The sequence below is a fragment of the Pongo pygmaeus genome, chromosome 6 (assembly GCF_028885625.2).
Source record: "Pongo pygmaeus isolate AG05252 chromosome 6, NHGRI_mPonPyg2-v2.0_pri, whole genome shotgun sequence".
In the NCBI taxonomy this organism is placed as follows: domain Eukaryota; kingdom Metazoa; phylum Chordata; class Mammalia; order Primates; family Hominidae; genus Pongo; species Pongo pygmaeus.
Window position 1 is genome coordinate 58,301,542 of NC_072379.2, and position 10,221 is coordinate 58,311,762.

Genomic DNA, 10,221 nt, shown 5'->3' on the forward strand with positions numbered 1-10,221 from the left:
TCTGGGCCTTGGGTGAGCCAGGGATCTCTTCTGTAAAATGAAAAATTGGTCTATCAATCCGAGGCTCTCCCCTAGCCCTACCATCCGCATAAACCATAAGCCTTTGTATCTCACCATCAGAATCTCTAGGCCTAAAGGAACTCCCTCTAAAATCAGTTCTAGTCAAACGACAGCCTGGTAGTTTTCAATCCTTGTTAAGGATTGAAATCCTAAAATCTTTTTAGGGTTAAGATCAGAAATGTAACCTTAAGGAGATAGAAGAAGGCAGCTGAAATACATATTTTTAAAGTGATAAACTGATTCTGATCTATTTCTCGGGGGGTGGGGGGAAGGCAATACAGTGAACTTGGAAAAAAGGAATATTGAAATGTCAATATAATATCTTATATATTCAAGAATTTATCCTAAACTTTATCTTTTACTGTGAAAGTCCCAGAGTACCTCAATAAGAGCTTCAAAAATTTTAGTGGGGTTTCTGGAAGAGTGTTATCACTATCTGGAAATTTCTAAAAGTCTTCTCTCTTTTTATTAAAAAAAAAAATCCTATGTTAAATCTATGATTTGTGATTCTCAACAATGGAATACTAATGGATACTCAAAAAACACTAATTGCTCATTTTTTTCCTAATTACGAAATGTAATAATTCTTTAGTGAAAACATTAAACATGATGTCATTTTTAAAGTGCCAGACTTTCTATTTAAAGCATTGCCACAAAATAGATAGCTTACTTAGTTTACAAATAGCAACACAGAAAGGTCTTCTGTGTCTTTAAGTCTGTTTAGCATATCTGAAAGTGCTTCTTCCTCACACTTAGATATTTAAGGAAATTGCCCCTCAGTTTATTACCTTATCTCAATTGTATAATTTTCTTAAATAGAATTCAGAGAAATAGTCATAGATTTAAATTTTTAAACACTAATTAAGCATTGGTTGATTCCCATAATACAGCTGGTAGTCAAAGTGGACAAGATAATGAATTGACTGAGATCACTGTTCCATCTTCATCCAAGAAAGCTGCCTCTAAAAAAAGACCTTAAATTGCTGTAGAAATCCAATTTGTAAGAAGCAAAAGAAGCATATAGATAGGAAACACCAGCCAGGATCACATTAATTTTGTGACTAACGGCATTGCTTAGAAGAAGAAGAAGAAGGAGAAAGAGAAGGAGAAGAAAGAAAAGATGAGAAAAATAATAAGTCCACTCAAATCCCAATTTTAATCCAACAACATAACCAGAAGAAAACAAACTACAAATACAAAGTTCACATCTTAGTGATCTAGTGAACATTACACACCCACAAAATAAATTTTAGCTTAGTAAGAAGTAAACTCCAATGACAAGAAAATATTATAGGATAGTGATACCTCATTGCTAAAAAGTAGATTATAGTAAGAAATTGGGAGCCTAGGAACTTGCCATCATGGAAACTCCATGATTGATTGGTTTTGAAAGTGCAGGTGTGGGAAACTGACAAATCGTTGTAACAAAAATATTCAACTTACTAGAATTGAAAATCTATACAGGAAAAGTCTTTCTGACAAACTACCATTCATTTAGCCACCTATTCAAATAAAAGCTGCGACATAACAGAGATCTAGAAATGAAGGCACGGTTTCCAGTTTTTTGTTGGAATGTTCTAATAAACTATCTTCTCAGGTATAAACTATATAAGGTCACGACTGACCGCTAATTGACAGGCAATTTATGGGCACCAGCAATTTACATTAAAAATAGTGGGCTTGGAGATATTTTCAAACATGTTTACTATGAGTGAAGTTGAAAAATAAAAACCACTATAATCAGTAAGGTTTTAAAAATAAGAGATCCATATAAAATGCTATAAGCAAAGGAAAATGAGAAACATTTCTGGGGAGACACAAGTGAGTTTTATTATTATTCTTCTTTTAAGTTTTAAAACTAAAGTAATAGCTGATATTCAACCAATAGAATCGTCCTTCAGGGGCATACACGTCTAGGTTTGAATGCGGAAAACTGTTGTTTTTTTTTTAATTTTTAGGTTTCTTTTTCAAGAACTTTCTTATTAAAACTTAAATACTTATTGAAGTGATTCATGAAACCTCACGGAAAGGGGAATTCATGCTTGACACATTACTTAACATGCTCCATAGCTTCCCCACTGCAGTTCATATGCTCCTGAACATATTTTACCCAGGAAATAATAGTCTTATTCACACACACACACACACACACACACACACACACACACACACCCTTCCACATAAAATGCTACAAGTCCCAGGAAACTGACAAAAGCAACATTAAAATTTTGTGCAAAATCTAAACTCCATTTTTGAATTCCATCTATGAAAATACAACATTGGTTCTATTTAACTAAGTGCAAAGTTTTCTCTCTGTTTAATATGCATAATAAACATCATCCTTACCATTATCTGTAGAATAAAAGCAGCAACGTGTTGCTTCCTGCAGTCACCAAATCTAGTTTTTTCTTCCTTTCTTTCTAGTAACTTCTGTTTCACCAGCAAGATTAGGAAGAAAATAAGTCTTGAGTATTTGCCTCAGTATTTCAGACCAGAAGATTGTGAAACTACCTTTTAGTAAAAAGAACAGGTCTGGTATTTTACAATTACTTCTGCAACCCAGAGGTACCTCCTAGACTCTGGTACCTCCCTCGTTCTCTAAGTTTCTTTTAGTAATGAGACTAATTTTTCCAGTAGTCTTGAACTCCCCAGATTTAACTGACATGGAAAATGTGACTAAAAATTTGTAGAACTGTCTAGCCTCCAACCCTACACAGAATCAACTTTGTTGTAAATGTTGAAGAACACCTCGCAAGCAGCTACATGCTCAGTTTATACTGCTGCGCTACGCAGCAGAGAACACCAAATAACAGTGCGCCATCTAGTTAACAAGCTGCAATCTCCATGCTAGAAGGGGGGACACTTTCAAACCCTGGGAGTTAAGAACTTGTCAGAGTTCAGCTGCTCTAAAGGTCCAATTGTTTATTTAAATAAAAAAAATATCGCTACTGAGATAATCCACATCTAGTGGATATGGGAAAATTTAGGTTATAATGGCACTACAAACTTTTACATCTAACTTTGATTTACAAGATAAAAGCAAGTTTTAAATTAAAAGGGCTTTCTGTTAATAGAGCTTATTATTCTGAAGACGGGAATGATTTTCTTCGAAAGTTGTCCCTGGGTGCATGCCTATTATCTTTGCTTTTCCCCTTCCACTAATGAGCATTTATCTAAAGAGCCTGTTAATCCTCTGATGTGTGCTTCTGGTCAGAGGTAACAGTTTGAATAAAACCACTAATCACTGATCACTAAATCACTGATCATTAATCACACTTTCCAGTGCCCATGACTGGGCCATTTTTTTCCTTTAAGTCTATGCATCACAAACAAGAAGTTCAACATTTTCGATGCACATATATTGTGTGGAGGTTACACTATTTCATCTCTAGATGTGAATAAATACTAAATCCTGCCACAAACTTGGGGAAGGATGTCAATTAGACCCCAGACAGGAGTTTCACAAATGCCTACCCTACAGCATGGCTTTCACTTTGAAGAAAGTAGATCTAATTATAAGAAAACATGTGTTCTTCAAGAAATTCCCACATATTTGCAATAAAAATTTTTCTTTATTTAGTTTTCACCAACTCCAAATCAGGGACCACTCCGATCCCCTCTCTCCCTCTATCCAAAACTCTGTTAATACTTTTTTTTATTTAATTTCTGCTGCACACCTCCCTCCCCCGCCCCCCCCCCAAGGGTTCTTTTTACTTTGATCCCTTGCAACAAGTCATACACAGGGTCTTTACTTCAACTGCCAGATACGGAGGTTCTGACTCAATTCAATGACTTACGTATTCAACTTCCTCTTTCAACATAGAAACTTAAGGTTAAGAGCTAGAAACTAACGCACGCACCAATTTATTGTATGGAAGTTTAGGTTCAACGACTCACATTCCCTCACTTTGGAAATGAAACGTTTAGTCTTGATCCTTTCAGCTAAACCTGATTTTGTCAGCATCCTGGCTTCTTCGTCTTCCCTCTTCTGCTAAAGGGCAGGCACTATGTAAAGTGAAATACTTTGTTTACAATGGGTGTATTGCTTTCCTAAGTCACCACCACGAGGACAGAGTATTATCATAACGCTTGGAAACATTTCCTGATTTGCCTTTTCTATCAGGACTAAGCATTTTCGCCCTAGAGGAGAAGGCTTGCTGGTGCCTTTCTTAAATAATACAAAAGGGCAGATTGCGCGCTGATCAGGTACAGTGGTCCCCTCAGACCCCAGAAGCTTTTACCCACACTCCAGGGACCGTGCTTGCCCCAGGGAAAGCTGTAAAAGGCGGGGGCGGGGCTAGAGTGATAACGGTGTAGACGGGGGAGTGGTGGAGAGGGAGGGGTTGGGAAGAGAGGGCAATAAAGATGCCCGGAGAGCCGGCGATTGCACGAGTGTGTTGTGGGGAGGGTAGGGGGATGCAAAGCAGAGTTGCTTTGTCAGCATTCTAAGCTCCTGAACCTTTGAGGAGCTCAAGCCGTTAATCAAACACTTACTGGCCTGCAGAATGACGTAATGGACCTGTATCCAGTCTTTATTCCTTGACACATGTCAGAGAAGGAGGGAAAAATAAAAATCCATTCTGCAGACTGACAACGAAATACACAAGTATCCCGCTCCAGTCCCCGGCCTTGAACAAGTATCAAGTGGGGGCGGCACTGGTCCAGGGAAAGTTGGGGACGGGGGTGAGAGTGTGGACAAGGTCTAGGGCTTTATCTACCAGACGCCCCTTAAAAATAAATCTATGGCAAAGAAGAAGCGGGATGCAGCTGCTGAGAGAAAACATCTCCTTGGTTCCTTCCTTCGCATCTTGCCCCTCTAAGAACTTCGTGAAAAGTTCAAGTGGTTCTGCCGAGAATCTGCCGCAGGGGGAGACTCCGCCGCCGGGTCTTGGGAATTGCCTGGGCGCCGCCAAGGCTCGAGCCGGAGCTGTCATTTGGGGCAGCGGCCGGGAAGAGGTAACGATGCCAGCGAGAAAGCAGCGGACGCAGGAGGCGGCCGGAGGAGTGGACTGGAGCGGACGGAGCCTCGCCGCTCTCCAGCCCGCAGCGCCTGGAGCGAAAGCCAAGCGCCCTCCGAGGGCGACCTCCCCTCCCCGGGCGCGCGCCCACCCGCTGCAGCCGGCAGCCCGGCGGGAGAGGTGGCAGCGGCAGCTCCGCACCGGGGAGAGCGAGCCCCCTGCGCGCGCGCCCACCCGCCCCCTAGGTGACCCGGCGTCCTCGCCGCGCCCGCTGGAAGTTTGCAAACTTTCTCCGGGGGTTCCGCCGCCACGCTGGGAAGCTGGGGACGCGGGGGGAGGTTCCTGGCTCGCCGTCTCCGCTGCCGCTTGACCGCACTTCTGGAGGGCTCCGCACCTTGCCAGGTCTCTGGAGGCAAACACACACCCCCGATTCATAACTGGTCCCCTCGTCAGGGGACTCGCGCGCTCCCACACACGCACGCACGCCGGGCGGACTCGGCGCCGGCTCCACGTTAGCATCCCTCCAGGCGCGCGGCGCGGCGGCCACCGAGCGCTCCGGCACTCACGCGGCGCGGGGTCTCTAGGGTGGCCTCAGGACACAGCCGAATTCCACAGTCTACCAGCACTCGGGGCCGGACTACCCTCTGGTCCGCCAAAATGTTTACAAACACAGATCACCCTCCAGAAAAAAATGCATCGCATCTTCCCTACTCCTTGCCCTGTGACCTGCCCACTGGACCAAGTAACCTCGCGGCTGCTGCCGAGAACCAACCCCTGCAAACAAGTACACTCCCGAGATGGCTCCCGCGGCAAGTGCAACAAAAGTGGCTAAATGCAAAAGCCCCAGAAGTGGCCGAGCCGTATTTTTAGGAACTTACCAAACAAGTGTGGAGAAGGCAAGAGCGGAGCCCGGGTGAAGGGACCACGTTGGACTGAGCAAAGATTACAATACATTCTATTTAGAGTGCATTACATCACCCCCCCGGTGACGTCACGTGGGATTCCTGAACTTCTAAATCATTGCGGTCCGCTGGGGAGGGACGGAGCGAGGGGCGGGGCCGGCGCTTGGAGGGGGCAGGCCCCGCCCCGGCCCCGCCCCGACCCCGCCCCGCCCCGCCCGCGCGGACCCTGGTGCACCCGCCGGGGAGCGGCAGCGGCGGGGGCGACTGCGCAAGCAACAGCTTGCAGAGCCCAGCGCCGTGTGACACGGCTCCCTGACATTAGTGGTGTGAGTCAGCTTGGAAACAATCCTTATGGTTTCAGACAAGACCACGGAGGAGGCGCGGGCGTGGGCTCTTCTGCGGGGAGGGCCTGATGGGGTTTGAAAGGTGTAGGGATGGGGGTAGGGGAGAGGTGGGGAGGGGGATGCTGAAGGATGTGGGAAGAGACTTTGCAAACAGAAATACAGAACGCTCCTCCCTCCCCCACCGGAGGATGTCCAGCTCCTTTTTGCTTGCGACAGTCATGACCTCATTTCAGTGTTCCCTGCATCCTGGCTTCTCAGAGCACTCACTTGTCACCCCTTCTTCACCGCCCCCCCATCTCACCTCCTCCAGGAGAATAACTTCCTTATGGTGCACACTCTCATGAAATACACAGCCCCACCCTTCGCGGGACCCCCTGCTTCATTCGTCTGAGAAGCTGTAGGGAGAGTTGCTCCTAAGGCGAAAGGTGAATCACAGCTAGAGCCAAGTGATGAGCCTGATTTAGACACGGCGTCAGAGCCGAAAAGGCCCTTGGCTGTCACTTCCAGAGCCTCTTCGGTAACTGGTCCAAGCTCACGGGCTGGGAAGCGACAGAGCCAGGGCCAGACTGCAGGATCCCGGCGCCTGGTCTGCAGCGAGAGGAGCCTGGCGTCTCCAGCATCCGGGCCGTCACCATCACTGTCACCATCCCCCTGCTGAATTTCCTTTCAGAAGTTCTCCCTTTGAGTAGGATTCAAAGAGAAGGCATAGGCTAAATCCAACCCGATTCTAGACGACCAGTGCCAACCTCGCAGCCCCTCACACCTTACAAAGCACTTGCGACCACGTGAATTCCCTTGTTTCTCACAACAACCCGGGTACCATAAGTAGGACAGGTATTATAATTATCCCCATTCCACAGGTGAGCTAAGGCAGACACCAGAAGGTTAGGGGGCTGGCCTGAGATCACTTGATAAGCAAGGGGTTGCACTGGGCCCACCTCAATCCCTGTTTTCAAGCCCAGATCCCAACTGGGCTCCTTCATAGAGCCAGGGGTAGGCATTCCCTTCTTGTGGGTTATTGGTGGTTGGAACCTCTGCTAAGAACACATTGGCTGGGAGTTGGAGCTTTACTTAGAAACAGTTTAGCCCCCGTTAATAAACAATAATCATTTCTGACATTTATGTAACATCTGACATTTATATAGTACCTCTCATCTCAATGCATCACAACCATGACGGTGCAGTTTGCCAGAGAATCATGACTGGACTGGCTAGAAACTGCAATACATTGCCTAGATTGTCACATACTTCTGAGCTGGTTTTGACATACTAAATGGAAGAGCTTAGCATGTTATTTCTGTTTTTAAGTGTTTAAATGGCCCCTTGCTCTTCAGTGTTCCTTGAAACCACAGGGACTGATGACTGTTTGATCCTCACAGCCTTATTCAGAGTTCATCTCTGAGTTTTCTGCTTATTGTAGAAATAAAATCATTGCAATTTCATGCAAAAGGTTTCTCGCTGTCATATTACAGACTGAGATTTTTACATATTCCAGATCTCACACACACACACAAATCATTTCTAAATGTAAACTGAAGAAAAGAAGAGGTAATTATGAGTGTAGACTCTAGTGTCAGCCTGCCTGAATTCAAATTTTAGCTCTGCTACTTGACTCCTGGTTCTCAGTTTCCTCAACTATGAATGAGGATAGTGATGATAACTACAGCGACTCGAGTTAAGAATTCTATTACTTGAGTTAAGAATTGTGCTTGGGGCCGGGCACGGTGGTTCACGCCTGTAATCCCAGCACTTTGGGAGGCCGAGGTGGGTGGATCACCTGAGGTCAGGAGTTCGAGACCAGCCTGACCAACATGGTGAAACCCCCGTTTCTACTGAAAATACAAAAATTAGCTGGGTATGGTGGTGGGTGCCTGTAATCTCAGCTACTCGAGAGGCTGAGGCAGGAGAATCACTTGAATCTGGGAGGCGGAGGTTGCAGTGAGCTGAGATCGCACCATTGCACTCCAACCTGGGTGACAAGAGCAAAACTCTGTCTCAAAAAAAAAAAAAAAAAAGGAAAAAAGAAAAAAAAAGAATTGTGTTTGGCACAGGGCAAGTACTATGGAAGCACTCACTCTCTTTTTATTAATAAAGGTATTTTGGCTAATGCTGTGATAGGTGGGCATTTGGTGATTTTTTTTTTTTAACAAACTTAACTAAATACATGAAAAGGGAACCTTTACCCCATAATTCCCCCAGCCAGCCCCACATTGCCTTCTGCATGTGTCATCTGGGCCAAGCAGCCTCTCACCTGTCAAATGTGCTGGCAGAGCCCTTGTGTTTGTGGACTCACATTTCAGCCTCATGCTCACTCAGTCTCTCCCAGGATTTCTCAGAGCCAGAGTTTCATGGAGGCTGCAGTTCCTGAGAGGAGCTATGCAAGAGCATCTCTAAGGGTGCCTCCACTGGCGGTGGCCATGGCCTGGGGCATTTGCCCTCTGGGGTGCCAGCACCACCACTAGGAATGCCCTCTCACCCACCAGGTCTCCATCCACTGTGGCCTGTCGGATGTGTGGAGGCAGGAACGCTTACACCAGAACCAAGGTAAACTGGCTGGGGTATCACCCACCCAAGATTCTCCCGACGCTCATCCCATTTCCCTCCACAGAACAGGAGTACAGGCTGGACACAGTCAGCCCCTGAGGTACCATTGGTGGTGGCAGAGAGGTTGGACCTATGCAGAGCTGACTGGCACCTGCAGTGACCAATGAAAATAGATGAGACCCCTGGGAGACCAGGGGTTAACCCTTTAGTTGCTGGATAGTGGGCAGTGGAAGGGAGAGGACTAGGCAGCTGGGCCAGTGGGGAAGCACTAGGTATTTACCAACTCCCATGGAAGAATTTTAATATTTTAAGAAATTTACAGCCTTACTAGCACTTAATCAGGCCTGAATAAAACCATCCCAAGAGGCCTCAGATGGGAAGAAATTCTTTAGCTCTGTACTTTGGGTTCAGTCATTTCTCCAACATTCAGCAAACATTAGCAGATCTGCCCAGTGCTGAAGTCAGAAAACAAAAAACGGTCTCTTTCTTCCCAGCTCCTAGGCTCCCACAGAACTTCTCAAACTTAGTGGAGTAAGCAAAAAATACCTAGGCAACTTATTAAAGTCAGTTTCTTGAGTCAGACTTCCCCAGGGATTTTAGTTCCAAGGTTTGGCATTGGGTCCAGGATTCTGCATTTGTGATTCTGATTCAAGTGTCTGGGGAACTCCCCACCTACCACCACCACACATACGTCCTTTGAGTGACTCTAGTTTAATGAATTCATAGATGGGCAGGGATCCAGGAGGAAGCTGATGAGGGAGAAGAAAAGAGGTCAGTCTGAGACACTCAAAGATATGACCCAAGGTTCATATGCTTAAGATCAAGGCCAGGCGCAGTGGCTCTCACCTATAACCACAGCTCTTTGGGAGGCTGAGACAGGAGGATAACTTGAGCCTTGGAGTTCGAGGCCAGCTTGGGCAACATAGATAGCCTGGGCGTCTCTACAAAAAGTTTTTAAAAATTAGCCAGGCATGGTGGTGTGCACCTGTGATCTCAGCTACTCAGGAGGCTGAGATGGAAGGATCGTTTGAACCCAGGAGGATCAAGGCTGCGATGAGCAGTGACTGTGCCACAGCACTCTAGCATGGATGATAGAGTGAGACTCTGTTTCAAAAAAAGAAAAAGAGACCAATCCTCTAGCAGCTTCCCAAAAAGATGAACATATCCCTAGAGAAGGCTTCTCCTCATCCCTTCTGCCCACATCACTCAGAGTGACCTTTTCCCATTTTTAAATTTTATTTTAGGCTTTTCTTAACTAAATTAACAGTGATGGGGAAAGGGATGCTGCTGAAGCCCATTTTGTGGTTAAACATCTAGCTATCGTCCCATTGGGAAGTTTCCATCCCTTCTAAATTGGGTCTTTACCAGGTTTCTTCATTACCTTATTTGAAGGGATAAAGATTTCCAAATAAA

The 10,221-nt window shown here is 45.6% G+C and overlaps 1 protein-coding gene across 3 annotated transcripts in view; it reads right to left on the reverse strand.

The window, feature by feature from the left end:
* CREB5 (cAMP responsive element binding protein 5) overlaps positions 1-5,959 on the reverse strand; it is a 415,375-nt gene extending 409,416 nt beyond the window's left edge. For 2 of the 3 annotated variants that reach the window (XM_054495795.2, XM_063667427.1), the window contains exon 1: positions 5,897-5,957. The gene's annotated coding sequence lies outside the window, so the exon portion shown is untranslated. Of the gene's footprint in view, positions 1-5,896 lie in introns of all 3 variants that reach the window. The other variant, XM_063667426.1, reaches the window with a different exon arrangement.
* Positions 5,960-10,221: the final 4,262 nt, after the last annotated feature.